General features: G+C 39.3%; 2 long non-coding RNA genes across 2 annotated transcripts; both read right to left on the bottom strand.

Annotated features, from left to right (window-relative positions):
- Nucleotides 1-1,998: 1,998 nt before the first annotated feature.
- Nucleotides 1,999-5,543, bottom strand: LOC132636142 (uncharacterized). Its single transcript, XR_009581054.1, has 2 exons — nt 3,409-5,543; nt 1,999-2,473 (listed from the first exon to the last, which is right to left on the bottom strand). It is a non-coding gene; the product is annotated as an uncharacterized LOC132636142 (long non-coding RNA).
- A 4,424-nt stretch (nt 5,544-9,967) lies between these two features.
- On the bottom strand, nt 9,968-13,205 carry LOC132636143 (uncharacterized). Its single transcript, XR_009581055.1, has 2 exons — nt 11,378-13,205; nt 9,968-10,442 (listed from the first exon to the last, which is right to left on the bottom strand). It is a non-coding gene; the product is annotated as an uncharacterized LOC132636143 (long non-coding RNA).
- Between the last annotated feature and the right edge of the window lie 1,002 nt (nt 13,206-14,207).

Below are 14,207 nucleotides of genomic sequence, written 5' to 3' on the forward strand. Positions count from 1 at the left end.
CGGCAACATGATATGTTTTATTTTCTATATATATATATATATGAACAAGAAATGTTTTTCAAAGGAAGTATTACTATGTATATATGTATATATGTGGATCGGGCTGCACGTTCCGCAGCACTCAGCATGCATGGTACCGCCAAAAGGCATTCATTGTACAAGTTACTCTTTTATCTTACGGTATGCCCTATATGTCCATTCTGTTATTACTCGTACTTTACATCCCTTACTATGTTACTATTCATGCCTTACATACTCAGTACATTGCTCGTACTGACCCCCTTTTTTTGGGGGCTGCGTTTCATGCCACGCCGGTGTATACAGATGAGTAGAGGACATTGCTAGGAGATGTACCGGCTGGATTGGCGAGCTCCATTTCCTCCCGGAGTGTTGCCGAGTCAGAGTATTCATGATTATGGTATCTTGATTTATGTTAGAGACTTCGCAGACAGAGTCACGCGTATAGCTTGTCAGTCTTGTAAGCGGCTCTGCAAGCCATCGTACCATTATGCATTATGTTACAAATTCCATATGATTACAGATTTTACTTGATTTGAGAACGACGAAAATAATGGTTTTAACAAGTTTTTATTATGCATTTCATTTCGTAACTCAAGAGTCCAGTGGGGTTATGAACATAACGAGAGCTAAAAGGGGTTCGCTTGGCCCTGAGTATGGGGTCGGGTGCCCATCATGCCCTATCAAGATTAGGGTGTGACAAATTGGTATCAGACCAGTTCGTCCTAGGGGTTGTCTGCAAAGTCGTGTCCAGTAGAGTCCTGTTTATGGGTGTGAAGCCGACCACACTTATAAACAGGAGGCTGCAGGGCATTTAGGAATCATTGACCTTTTTTTTATCTTAGATCGTGCGATAGAGCCAAGTTATAGGAAATGAGATCCCTTATACTGACCTTTGATCCCAGCAGAAGCACAGTATCGACGGGAGAAGGTGAGTGATGATATGGGAAGTCACAGAAGTAAGTTTTGATATTTTTGTTCTTTTACCTGAAATTGGGAGCCCAGGGTGGCTGGAATATGTCGTATATATCTATGCCCTGTGAGGCATTGCTGGTAATTGCTGCATGCAGGTTTTGGATAGCAAGAATTGTAAAGGAGACTCTGCCATAACTTTTCAAAAATCAGGTCATTTAGTTAGGTACACCTAACAGGAAGAAGCGTGGAAAGGAAATATCGTAAATAGACAATAAGTGGGATACGTTGTTTTAGAGGAGTTATGGACTTGGCATGGCATGAAGAATAATTGCGAGAAGGACGATTAGCAGTCCGAAGGATTAAAATGGGTTACATTCGAGGTTTAGTAGGAGCAAGGCCTATTGGGGGATTCAGGGAAAGTCGACAAATGAGTTCTGTTGTAGATTATTATATAAGAATGGTGAGTGGAAGTCCAAACAGGCTGATAACCGAGTATTTATAAGTAATGGCGACGAAGGTGTGTTCCCTACCATCAGGAATCTGGAAATCCAGGATGAAAGGTAGCCATACACACAGGTGAAAGGTGAATATTGGGGATTGAAAAGGCTAAAATAGTAATTGTTAAGGAGAAAGACGTGTTACGAGAATGTCTCGGAATCTGTAAGACTTCAACTTGCTCCAGATCATGTAATGAAGGTCATGCGGAGAGGTGGATGCGGTTATATCGGCATTAATGCACTAGATTTCATCGAAGTTTCAAGGTTAAGCGTTCTAAGGTGAGAGAAATATTAGGATGGGTGACCCCCCTGGGAAGTGTACTAAAAGTCCTATAGATTTAGACATAAGAGGCAAAGGAGAAGCTAGAGTAGCCTAAAGGAAGTTAGAGTATGCGGAGTGGTTAGAAACCTTTAAGAAGTTGTGTAGGACTAGGCGGACTAGACCGGTGAAGAAAAAGAAGGTGCATGTCACGACCCAGCCCCGTGGGCCGCGACTGGTGCCCTACTTGGACACCCAAACAGACATACAAACTAAATCATCATTTTTAAACAGAGTTGAGAACGAATATTATCTTGCGCGATTGCGCGTACAAAACATTATATCAGAATCAGAAGAGGCGGCGGAATATACATCGCCGAACATATGCACATATATCAAAAAGCCGGCAAGGCTATCAAATATGTCAAAAGCCGACAAGGCTGTCAAATGGCACAACGGCCCAAAACGCATATACAAATGCACGCCGACAAGGCTGCCACAAACATATACAAAATGCACGCCGACGAGGCTGCCATAACGAATAGAGTCATGCAAACACATCCGTACAGAAGTAGGCACACACACCCACAAATACGTCTACAGACCTCTAAACAGACAAACCGAATCATATGGCGGGACAGGGCCCCGCCGTGCCCCTGAACAAATACATATATACATGGCGAACGAATATATACCAAAATGTGTGCTCTGAAATGAGAAGAGCACTCCAAACAGCAGAATAGGGTGTCCTAAATGGGTAGATCACCAAACTGTGCGTCTGTACCTGCGGGCATGAAACGCAGCCCCCGAAGAAAGGGGGTCAGTATGAAATATGTACTAAGTATGCAAAGCAGAATATACAGAAAGCAAATCTGAGACATAAACGAAATGGAAGTACCAAACATAAGTGCAAATCCAACATATCAAAATTTGCTTACTTTCAAAAATATGTAAGTAATGCATAGGGTACAGAAGAATATGGTCGCCCACCCGTCGATGGCGCCATAACACAGCATAACACCAGAAAGTTTCAAATCTCCGTATCACCGTCACATATCACATCACAACATAACGCCATACACAGCATAACACCAAATATAGGTGGAACCCGACCCTCTTTTGCGAGTAGCTCGGTGAACCATAAACACAGCATAACTCCGGAGTATATCAAAATGCGCACGACAACAGAACCGGCCCGGGACTCGGCGAAAGGAATAACAGAATGCACGAGTAGAGTCGTGAGTAGTCATATGCATAAAATCATTATCATAAATTCAAACATAAGTAAAATGATCATATTTGAAATAGGAATAATAATCATACCAAATTCTTTCAAAGATTCTCTGAATTACATAAAGGAAAGTCGCGGGACCCACGGACGGGTATTTACCCAAGTCGGGCCCGCCTATGAAAAACATACGTATCATACATAATGCAAACTTTTATAAAAATATTGGAGTAATCCGAGCATTTATGTGAAATGTATGGCATTCAGAAATTTCGAAGTTCTTTAAAGTGAAACCTTTTTGCGCAAAGTTTGGAAAGCGATTATTTCAAATACATAAAGGTTCATATTTCATCAAATCATACATAAGAGTGCCAAGGAACATATATAGATCATATCATGCTCGGATTTCGGATTTGGAATTTCCTTAAGGCTCTAATCTAGCCTATGTAAAACTAAGACATGCCAAAAAGAAGGGAGGTTGCTTTACATACCTCGTACGCACTCCAAGATGGCCAATATAAAGTAAATTCCAATCTACGCCTCGGGCTCCCCAAGGTCTACAAATATGCCAACGAATATCCAATATTAAACATAGGCACTTAAGCCATTTATTCCAACTAACATTAAATTCTACAGAAAATTCGGCAGCATTTCCCCTATAAATAGGCCATCCCGAGAATTTAACTCGCTCAAAATCAACAACAACAACCACAATAACCAACCTAGCAACATCGATAATCAATTCGAAAGGCAAAATAATAATAGTAGCTCTCTTTTACACCATTCGACAACTTTCCAATTATTCAATTCAATGGCTTACTTTCAAGCCACAATATCGTTCGTACATTCGATTATTAACCCAAACCCATACTAACAACATTCAAGAACATTCTAAAAAATTCACATAATTTTTCCAACAATCCACAATTTCTCCAAATTTTTGGCCGAAAACAGCCCCTACCCGTGAGCAGCCCACTGGGCACACTTCCGACTTTCAATTCATGTTTTGTATCACAATTCACAATATAACGATACCATTTTCATAAAATATACAAATTACATCAACGCACAATAACCCTCAAATCAGCCCGTACAATCTCAACATCAATCTTAAGTCATTAAATGCTCAATTCCAAACTAAAATTCGTAACGACGACACGAAAGCGCTTAAGCGATAATAATGCGATATTCGGCATAATCTATGACTCACATTCATTCACACTACACATATTCATATGTTAATGGTTCTCATATATAAGGATTGCATTAAATGCACAAAGTTCTCCAAATCAGTCCGCAACGCTTACTATATCAATTCGGGACATTTAACTCTCATTTCCAACATACAAATCATCACAACAACCATTACGACGCTAAGCGATATTAATTCATTCTTTGCTACCATTTGGAGGCTATATACACGGCTACACTACACATATACATGTATCGATGATTTTTATTCTCTTCTCCACTCTACGACAATCAATATGCTACAAGCAATTAATTCGTCAACCCAATACCACACCACACACATATACTTCACACGGTCAACACACCCAACACAAGACCCAACTTCAACATTCCATATTTCATGATTTTTATCCATTTTAGCATACTACAATATGCATACAACATTTATAACTCCAAAAACAAGATTAGAACTCACCTTTATTCTTCAATCCACCAATAGGCTAGGGTTTGTAAATGGGAAAAATGAGTGGTTGAATGACCCAAACAATACTTCCACGCTACTTAGGGACCTCCAAATAGTCGGTTTATACCAAAGAAATAATTTTAGAGAGGCAAAAATGGGACTTGATTTTTCTTGGTTGTGGCCGAGAACCATGGGGGAGTGGAGGCTCTCCAAGTCTTGTTATTTTTCTCTAAGTGTAGAAGTGGGAAATGAGAAAGATGACTTAGTCTTTTTTTTTTTTTTTTGTATCCACAAATATCTCCCTTTGTTTATGGCCCACACATGTGTTGGACCAATTAAAATTGGCCACACAATGTGTGGGACCATTTCAAGTCCACACGGCCACCATGGCTTTTGGTGCAAGACTTTTAAATTCCAATTTTATGAATTGTGGTCCCAATTTTTCCTAAGTGTCCAATGCCATCAATTTCATATTCAACTTATGTCTCAAAATAAAATCAAATGGTCAAAAGTCCCGACGTCAAATCCCGGAATAGTCTTGGCCCTTAATTGTCATAGTTAATCCGGGTTGTCCCAATGTATAAAAATACGGTACGTAACATCCTCCCCCCCTTAGGAACATTTGTCCTCGAATGTTGGATTAATGCTACTAATCTTACTCAAATTCGGGGGAGTTTCTTTTATAGCCATCATATACAAATCGATCACAAATCAACATAATCAAACAAAGAATTTGGATTACCTGAAGGTGCCGAAAATAGGTGAGGATTTTTTTTTTTCATCATCTGCTCCTCAGCCTTCCAGGTTAATTCCTCGCGGTTATTATTATTCCGCCACAGTACTTTAACAGAAGCCACATCTTTATTCCGCAACTTTCTTACCTGACGATCCAATATGGCTATAGGTTGCTCTTCATAAAATAGCTCCTCGGTGACCTGTATATCGTTTGTAGGAAAAATTCTGGAAGGGTCACCAATATATCTACGAAGCATAGGAACATGGGATACCGGGTGTACCGCTCCCAAATCAGCTGGCAAATCCAATTCATAGGCCACCTTGCCTATTTTGCGAACAATCTGATAAGGCCCAATATATCTCGGACTGAGCTTTCCTTTCTTGCCAAATCTCATAACGCCTTTCATAGGTGACTCTTTCAGAAATACCCAATTGCTAATCTGGAACTCTAACGGTCGACGTCGTTTATCAGCATAAGATTTCTGTCGACTCGGGGCCGCTAATAGTCGCTCTCGAATCAGTTTCACTTTATCGACTGCTTGCTGGATCACATCTGGACCAATTAACTGAATCTCACTCACGTCAAACCAACCAATCGGAGATCTGCTTTTCCTGCCATACAAAGCCTCATATGGTGCCATCTGAATACTAGAGTGATAACGATTTTTATTATAAACAAATTCACTTAGCGACAATGATCACCCCAACAACCTCTAAAATCAATAACACAGGCCCATAGCATATCTTCCGGTATCTGAATAGCACACTCGGCCTGTCCGTCGGACTGAGGATGAAATATTGTGTTATGACCCATCTGAGTCTCCAGTCCTTCCTGGGACGATCTTCAGAAGTTAGCCGTAAACTGAGCACCTCAGTCGGTTATAATAGATATAGGAATCCCGTGAAGTCTTATTATCTCATTAATATACACTCTGTCATAACCTTCAGCCGAACAAGTAGTCCTGCCTGGAAGAAAATGGGCTGATTTCATTAATCTATCAACAATACTCCGAATAGAATCGTATCCGCGTTGAGTGCGCGGTAAGCCTATAATGAAGTTCATGCGAATCGTTCCTCGTTCCCAAACTGAAGTTTCTAATTCCTGAAGCAACCTGTCCGGCCCTTGATACTCGATCTTGATTTACTGACAATTTGGGCATTGGCCAACGAACTCTGCAGTGTCCCTTTTTCATACCATCCCATCAGCATAAATATTTTAGATCATGATACATTTTTGTGGATTCAGAATGAACAGAATGTCGAACATTAAGTGCTTCGCCCATAATTGATCATCACAGCCCTGCAACGTCAGGTACACATAATCTGCCTCCGTATAATAATATCCTTTTCAGATGAAATTTCAAACTAAGTCTTTTCTTTATCAAAGGTCGTATCTTTGTACTGTACAAGTATAGGATCCTCAAACTGATGTTGTTTTACCTCTTCTATAATCGACGATTCAGCAACTTCTCGAACAAAATCCCAATATCTCCAGAATCGACCAAACGGACTCTAAGGCTAGCTAACTGATAAATTTCCACGAACCAATTCTTTCTCATCAAACTATACATCAGTCAAACTACCCATGGACTTACGGCTAAGTGCATTAGCTACCACATTGGCTTTTACGGGATGATATAGAATATCGACATCATAATCTTTCAATAATTCAAGCCATTTATGCCGCAGATTTAGCTCCCTTTTGCTTAAAAATGTACTGGGGCTCTTATGGTCTGTATAAATACCAGCGTAGACCCCATGTAAGTAATGCCGCCACATTCTCAAAACATGAATCGCCGCGGATAATTCCAAATTATGTATGGGATAATTTCCTTCGTGCGATTTGAACTGCCGGGGAGCTTAGGCCATAACTTGACTGTGCTGCACTAATTCATAATCTATCCCAATACCAAAAGCACCATAATAAGTAACATACCCGGCTGGCCCTTCGGGAAGAGCTAGACTGGAGTTGAAATTAATTTTTCCTCCGGTACTGGAAACTACATTCACACGTACCGGTTCACTGAAATTTCACGGCCTTCTGAGTTAACTTCGTTAATAGTGCCGTAATAGAAGCAAAGTCCTTCACCACTTTTCTGTAATACCTGGCTAATCCCCAAAAACCGCGTATTTCGGTCTATGTCGAAGACCTAGGCCAACTTTTGATCGCTTCAATCTTCTTTGTGTCAATTGTTTCTATTTCTACTTATTTTACTTCACTTTCCTCCGCTCCCCCTCTTTTGGGGTTGTGCTTATACCGTATCCATGTTTTTCCTTTATAATCTATAACTTGATTACCTTCGTACGAGATATTAACAAAATTACGAAGTGATGAAATTCTCATTCATAAAGTACAAATCTTATCTAATAGCTGGCACTCGAATAATTTAATTAATATATCAATTTATCCTTTAATAATCATATCCTTCCTTCATACCCGTTCCTTATCCGTCGTTCTATTTTCTCGATAGTCAAATTACTTAATATTCGCATGATTCATCATTTCATGCCATAGGTTTTTTTTTTCTTTTGCCCTGCATTATTACATTCCAGTTCGTTTTTCGCAGGTAATTTCGTGCTTTGCCCGTCGACTCTTTTAGAAGCTCTGCTTAATTACGTTTCTTACGGTTCACTTTTGCTAACACTTTGATCTCTTTACCTTCCACTCAATTATTCTCTTTTCCTTCCAAAATATCGTCGTATTAGCATCTTCCAATCTCAACCCATAGCAAAACCAATATTTGTTTATCTTGTAACATCTGTATCATACCTTTCACTTTGTCTCATAAATTCTATTCTGTTAATGTCTGACTATTAAGGTTCACTAAGCGATCGACATAGTCATAAATGGGGAGTCCTATACATACATACATATATATATATATATATATATATATATATATATATATATATATATATATATATATATATATATATATATATATATATCACTAGCATTTCTTTTACAAAGCGTCTTCAATCATCTGTTCAAACTCATTCTAATTTTGGAGCTGCGTTGCTCTTTCTCCCTTTTTCACTAATCTAATCCGTCTCAGCCCACGCGACCTTTATAAAGTTTCTAATCACTCCACATACTCTAATTTCCTTTTTGGTTACTCCAAATTTCCTATTTGTCTCTTATGTCCATATTTGCAAAAAATTTTGTACATTTCCCAGGGGGTCACCCATCCCAGAATTGCTCTGGCCCTGGCACGCTTAACCTTACAACTTTAATGCATTTAGACACGTTAAGGCCGGTATAATTGCATCAATTTCCCTGCACGACTTTTATCACGTAATTTAAGGCAAATCGGGGTCTTAACAACTTTCAAAACGTTCTCGTAGCGGGTCCCACCCCGATCTAGAGAGAATTCTTTTACTTTTCTGACTATATAGTCACCGTGTCGCCTCCTGTAAATCCTCAATATTTTTCTCCTCATGCATATACATATATAATTTTAAACAGCCCACAAATTTAAGTTTTTATTCCACAAATTCCATCTCCAATTAGTCGATGAAGGCTGATAAAATATTACTGTAAGGCATTCTCCAACCACCAGCAAAAGAACACTAAAATCCGACGAACATCGCGAAATCCGTTGGTACTTAATTCACATAATTACCTCCATATTTATACATATGTATATATATATATATTTTTTTTTTGAGTCGTAAGTGAATCATTCAATTCCCAACTGCCTGTTATACATTTAGTATTCTTCAAATGAATCGAAACTTAATCGTTGGACATTTTTGCCTTTCACATAAGCTTTTCTGAAGCAACATGTGGTTGGAACATATTCTGATTCATTTAGATAAATTACGAATTTGCTACTCATATATGCTTTCTCGGAATAAAATTTCCCAATCAAGGATAATGCTTCTTACGAATGCCATGGAGGGTACCTCTTAACTTTAATCCAACATAACAGATTCACCCTATCGGTATCGACTTTCAAAACATGTTAAGAACTTATATCTCATTTTCTCTCTTTATATTTCTGGCAAAATTTGGGCAGAGGTTCCTCTGTATTTCTTACTATCCCAAAACCTGTACACAGGAAATACCGACCATGCCTCACAGGGCCAACACATATACGTATTTATATATCATATCGTAGCCACACAGGGCTAACAATTGCAAACAAATGTACACAGATGTCGAGACTTACCTCACGTGCCCAACTCAAACGGCACCAGTGACATCTTCCTGTTTATTTTTCTTTTCAATCTTCAACTTTATATTTCCGTCATACTTCAAATAGCTTCCCCGACATACATCTTTCATACCATTTCTTACCTGTGTACGGTATAGCTTCCAATATCATCGGTCACTTTCTTACGTCGATACCGTCCTCAGCTGAAATTAAAGGTCAGCAGAAAAAGATTCATTTCCTACGGCTGGCTCTATCGCACGATCTAAGATTCAAAGAAAGGAAACATCCTAAATGCCCTGTAGCCTCCTGTTTATCGATGTGGTGCACAACACACTGATAAACAAGACTCTACTAGGCACGGCCTGTAGACATCCCAAGGACAAACCGCTCTGATACCACTTCTGTCACGACCCAGCCCCGTGGGCCGCGACTGGTGCCCTACTTGGACACCCAAACAGACATACAAACTAAATCATCATTTTTAAACAGAGTTGAGAACGAATATTATCTTGCGCGATTGCGCGTACAAAACATTATATCAGAATCAGAAGAGGCGGCGGAATATACATCGCCGAACATATGCACATATATCAAAAAGCCGGCAAGGCTATCAAATATGTCAAAAGCCGACAAGGCTGTCAAATGGCACAACGGCCCAAAACGCATATACAAATGCACGCCGACAAGGCTGCCACAAACATATACAAAATGCACGCCGACGAGGCTGCCATAACGAATAGAGTCATGCAAACACATCCGTACAGAAGTAGGCACACACACCCACAAATACGTCTACAGACCTCTAAACAGACAAACCGAATCATATGGCGGGACAGGGCCCCGCCGTGCCCCTGAACAAATACATATATACATGGCGAACGAATATATACCAAAATGTGTGCTCTGAAATGAGAAGAGCACTCCAAACAGCAGAATAGGGTGTCCTAAATGGGTAGATCACCAAACTGTGCGTCTGTACCTGCGGGCATGAAACGCAGCCCCCGAAGAAAGGGGGTCAGTATGAAATATGTACTAAGTATGCAAAGCAGAATATACAGAAAGCAAATCTGAGACATAAACGAAATGGAAGTACCAAACATAAGTGCAAATCCAACATATCAAAATTTGCTTACTTTCAAAAATATGTAAGTAATGCATAGGGTACAGAAGAATATGGTCGCCCACCCGTCGATGGCGCCATAACACAGCATAACACCAGAAAGTTTCAAATCTCCGTATCACCGTCACATATCACATCACAACATAACGCCATACACAGCATAACACCAAATATAGGTGGAACCCGACCCTCTTTTGCGAGTAGCTCGGTGAACCATAAACACAGCATAACTCCGGAGTATATCAAAATGCGCACGACAACAGAACCGGCCCGGGACTCGGCGAAAGGAATAACAGAATGCACGAGTAGAGTCGTGAGTAGTCATATGCATAAAATCATTATCATAAATTCAAACATAAGTAAAATGATCATATTTGAAATAGGAATAATAATCATACCAAATTCTTTCAAAGATTCTCTGAATTACATAAAGGAAAGTCGCGGGACCCACGGACGGGTATTTACCCAAGTCGGGCCCGCCTATGAAAAACATACGTATCATACATAATGCAAACTTTTATAAAAATATTGGAGTAATCCGAGCATTTATGTGAAATGTATGGCATTCAGAAATTTCGAAGTTCTTTAAAGTGAAACCTTTTTGCGCAAAGTTTGGAAAGCGATTATTTCAAATACATAAAGGTTCATATTTCATCAAATCATACATAAGAGTGCCAAGGAACATATATAGATCATATCATGCTCGGATTTCGGATTTGGAATTTCCTTAAGGCTCTAATCTAGCCTATGTAAAACTAAGACATGCCAAAAAGAAGGGAGGTTGCTTTACATACCTCGTACGCACTCCAAGATGGCCAATATAAAGTAAATTCCAATCTACGCCTCGGGCTCCCCAAGGTCTACAAATATGCCAACGAATATCCAATATTAAACATAGGCACTTAAGCCATTTATTCCAACTAACATTAAATTCTACAGAAAATTCGGCAGCATTTCCCCTATAAATAGGCCATCCCGAGAATTTAACTCGCTCAAAATCAACAACAACAACCACAATAACCAACCTAGCAACATCGATAATCAATTCGAAAGGCAAAATAATAATAGTAGCTCTCTTTTACACCATTCGACAACTTTCCAATTATTCAATTCAATGGCTTACTTTCAAGCCACAATATCGTTCGTACATTCGATTATTAACCCAAACCCATACTAACAACATTCAAGAACATTCTAAAAAATTCACATAATTTTTCCAACAATCCACAATTTCTCCAAATTTTTGGCCGAAAACAGCCCCTACCCGTGAGCAGCCCACTGGGCACACTTCCGACTTTCAATTCATGTTTTGTATCACAATTCACAATATAACGATACCATTTTCATAAAATATACAAATTACATCAACGCACAATAACCCTCAAATCAGCCCGTACAATCTCAACATCAATCTTAAGTCATTAAATGCTCAATTCCAAACTAAAATTCGTAACGACGACACGAAAGCGCTTAAGCGATAATAATGCGATATTCGGCATAATCTATGACTCACATTCATTCACACTACACATATTCATATGTTAATGGTTCTCATATATAAGGATTGCATTAAATGCACAAAGTTCTCCAAATCAGTCCGCAACGCTTACTATATCAATTCGGGACATTTAACTCTCATTTCCAACATACAAATCATCACAACAACCATTACGACGCTAAGCGATATTAATTCATTCTTTGCTACCATTTGGAGGCTATATACACGGCTACACTACACATATACATGTATCGATGATTTTTATTCTCTTCTCCACTCTACGACAATCAATATGCTACAAGCAATTAATTCGTCAACCCAATACCACACCACACACATATACTTCACACGGTCAACACACCCAACACAAGACCCAACTTCAACATTCCATATTTCATGATTTTTATCCATTTTAGCATACTACAATATGCATACAACATTTATAACTCCAAAAACAAGATTAGAACTCACCTTTATTCTTCAATCCACCAATAGGCTAGGGTTTGTAAATGGGAAAAATGAGTGGTTGAATGACCCAAACAATACTTCCACGCTACTTAGGGACCTCCAAATAGTCGGTTTATACCAAAGAAATAATTTTAGAGAGGCAAAAATGGGACTTGATTTTTCTTGGTTGTGGCCGAGAACCATGGGGGAGTGGAGGCTCTCCAAGTCTTGTTATTTTTCTCTAAGTGTAGAAGTGGGAAATGAGAAAGATGACTTAGTCTTTTTTTTTTTTTTTTTTATCCACAAATATCTCCCTTTGTTTATGGCCCACACATGTGTTGGACCAATTAAAATTGGCCACACAATGTGTGGGACCATTTCAAGTCCACACGGCCACCATGGCTTTTGGTGCAAGACTTTTAAATTCCAATTTTATGAATTGTGGTCCCAATTTTTCCTAAGTGTCCAATGCCATCAATTTCATATTCAACTTATGTCTCAAAATAAAATCAAATGGTCAAAAGTCCCGACGTCAAATCCCGGAATAGTCTTGGCCCTTAATTGTCATAGTTAATCCGGGTTGTCCCAATGTATAAAAATACGGTACGTAACAGTGCATCACAGCTCTAGAATTGGGGTGAGTTTGAATAGCGTTTGACAATATTTTGTAAGCGAGATGGTAGCAATTATATATGTATACGTATGCATATGATGTCCCCTACATGGCTATCAGCTGGTATGTGTATCCCGGCAACCAACGTTGCGGTGTATGGAAGGCATCAATTGAACAAGGTAACGGAGTTCAAGGGACAAAACAAAAGATATAGTACAAGTGTTACAAGGTAACCTGATGCTGCTTCCACTACCGGATTAGGATTGGAAAGTCCTAATACAACGATATTTGGAAAAGAAGGAAAGTGAGTAGATAGAAGGTAAGGAGATCAAAATGTCGGAAAAAGGTGAAAGGTAAGAAACATGAGTGAGTGAAGCCCCCGAGAGAAACTACAGGTAAGGCACGAGACTATTTGGGTAAAAATTTGAAGGTAGGCATGTGAAAGGGATAGAGTGTGGTAATATGAAACAGGAGAGGAATGTGTGGGGTTCGAGAACCTATTTCAATAAGTGGGGCTAAGAGAATGGTGACCACGACAAAGAATGTGAAGTAAGAGAAAGAATGAATAAGCCCTGCGACGATGTTAGGAGATTTTCGGCCCTTGAAAGGTATATAGAGGAATAAATGTGTAGCCATATTGATGTGGTTGCCTCGGACATGGAGGAGCTTTCCTGAAAGGATGACTTAAGAATAGAACAGATCTGTGCGTTTAAAGGAATATTTTACGAACTTCAGAGCCAATACTACAAATGACAAGAGAAGAAAGGTGCTCGAGGAGGAACAAACCCAAGGAGGGTTAAGGATGAAAGTAGGAAAGGTATACTAATGGGTTGGCCAAAGGAAGAGGAGAGCATTTAGGAGTAAAGTAACCATGGGAATAAGAAGGATACTTTAACGAATTGGCGGTAGGAAACCGAATACTCATCGAGGAAAGAATGAGCATGACGAGTCGACACAATTCATTAGAAAATTAATGGCATGGAATAGGAATTCACGTGAAGACCTAGAGATTCGATCATAGAGGAAATGGAATAAAATACAAGGAACGTGCATGGGAGACCGCTCG

This window comes from Lycium barbarum, chromosome 4 (assembly GCF_019175385.1).
Source record: "Lycium barbarum isolate Lr01 chromosome 4, ASM1917538v2, whole genome shotgun sequence".
NCBI classification, from domain to species: Eukaryota; Viridiplantae; Streptophyta; class Magnoliopsida; order Solanales; family Solanaceae; genus Lycium; species Lycium barbarum.